The following is a 2,500-nucleotide window of genomic DNA, read 5'->3' on the forward strand; positions in this document are numbered from 1 at the left end:
ACCAACGACAAAAGAAAATTAAAATGTTCGGAGGCAGTTTTGATAAAAAACCTTATGCCAAATATCAACATCCAGCAAAACATGTGCGGACATTTGGAACTTTTCGGGGCATCCCACGTCGCGCCACGAAGATGAAAAGTCCGGCAACACTCGTGCACCATATATATATATATATATATATATATATATATATATATGTATATATATATATATATATATATATATATATATATATATATGTGTGTGTGTGTGTGTGTGTGTGTGTGTGTGTGTGTGTACTTGGACACTGAATCCACCATGTTAGGTTCCTTCTCCCTGGGTTGAGTGAAATAATTTCCTGTTAACCAGAAAGAAATATGTAAACAAAATCGGTCGTCGAAACAACGGGATTCCCCTTTTGATAATCACAATCTACGGAAGCCTCTTTTCCATCTTTGTATATTCTGTCCTACATTAATATTTCAAATTTCTTTCCCGTGCCTAACTTGTTATGAACTTATTTTTTTCTTCATATGTATGTATGTATATGTATATATATATATATATTATATGTATATATATATATATATATACATACATACATACATATACCAAGGCTTTTTCCCCCTTCCAAGGGAGGTAGCCACAAAGGGAAAGGCATAAAAACACTCCCACCCATTTCATCCCTAAATACACTCCACACCCCTCCCACCCTTCCTCTCATCTGAGCACCTCCTGGATGACGGGTCATCCCTGAACCCTGCCCACCGCCCTGGGTCAGAAGCAGTGTCGCAAGACACAGTACATCCACAGCAAGGCCGCTTCATTTAATCGGCGACCCCCCCTCTCCGTCCCCCTTTGCATATAAGGAGAGGACGGGGAGAAATCCCTTCGGGCTGCGTCAAAATTTACTCACACATACTACCCCACCCCCCACCCCCCCGCCCATTCCTCCTCATGCAGTCACAACATCATCCATATACAACCATTCTCCACTCACCTCTGTCTTCCGTCCTCTCCCTTCCTTCCTCAACAGACATTCCCCTCTTCCCCAAAGCCCCCTTCACCCCATCCATCCACCTCATCCTAGGACGTCCCCTCATGTTCACTCCCTCCACATCTGCCTTCCATACCTCCTTTACTAGTCTTTCTTCACTCATTCTTTCCATGTGTCCAAACCATCCTAATATTCTTTCATCAACCCTCTCTCCCAAATCCTTTTTCACCCCTGTTCTCCTCCTCACCTCCTCATTTCTCACTCTATCTAGCCTAGTAACCCCCACCATACTTCTCAGACACCTCATCTCAAACACATTCAAACTCCTTCTCTCTTCTTCTCTTATGTTCCACGTTTCTGCCCCATACAGTGCTGTTGGCACAATCACTCCTTCATACAGTCTCCTCTTCGCATCCATTCCCAAATGTCTATTTCTCATTACACTCTTTAAACCACCAAGGCATTTACTCGCTTCTCTCAATCTACATTCTACCTCCACCTTCACTCCACCTTTTCCTGCTACACTTGCACCCAAGTATCTAAAACTATCCACTTCCTCCAGTCGCTCTCCCTTAATGTTCACTTCCAGTCTACTGCCACTTTCACCCCTTGTACATCTCATCACCTTACTTTTACCCACATTTATCTTTAGCTTTCTTCTATCACATACTCTCCCAAACTCTGCCACCAACTTCCTCAATCCCTCCTCTGACCCTGCCACAAGCGCAGTGTCGTCCGCAAACAACAGCTGGCTCACCTCCCACTTTTCTCCATTTTCTTTAACCATCTCCAATCCCTGACTCACTACCCTAGCATTCACCTCTCGCACCACCCCATCCATGTATAAGTTGAACAGCCAGGGCGACATAACGCATCCTTGACGAAGTCCCACCTTTACTTCAAACCACTCACTCTCTCCATTTCCAATCCTAACACATGCTCTACTACTCACATAAAAACTCTTGACAGCTCCCAAAAGCTTTCCTCCTATCCCATAAATCTGCATAACCTCCCACAGTGCCTTTCTGTCTACCCTATCATAAGCCTTTTCCAGATCCATAAAAGCCCAAAAAACATCCTTCCCCTTTCCTATAGCTTTCTCACATATCTGTCTTACCACAAAGATCTGATCTACACAACCTCTACCCGTCCTAAATCCACACTGTTCCTCACCAATTACTCCTTCTGTTCCTCTCCTAATCCTCTCAATTAAGATTCTCCCATAAGCCTTCCCTACTACACTCAACAGGCTAATCCCTCTGAAATTACTACATTCACACTTGTCCCCTTTTCCCTTGTAAAGAGGAACTATACAGGCACTACTCCAGTCCTCCGGTACTCTACCCTCTCTCCAGCAAACATTAAATAATCTCACCAACCAGTCCACCATCACTGAACCTCCCTTTTTCAGACATTCTGCATGACATCCATCCAGACCAGGTGCCTTACCTGCTTTCATCATCTTTACAACTGCCTTCACCTCATCCTTCCTTATTTCTCCTCCATTCTCCTCACTCATCACTC

This window comes from Oratosquilla oratoria, chromosome 5 (assembly GCF_046742065.1).
Source record: "Oratosquilla oratoria isolate Oo_2021 chromosome 5, ASM4674206v1, whole genome shotgun sequence".
Taxonomy (NCBI): domain Eukaryota; kingdom Metazoa; phylum Arthropoda; class Malacostraca; order Stomatopoda; family Squillidae; genus Oratosquilla; species Oratosquilla oratoria.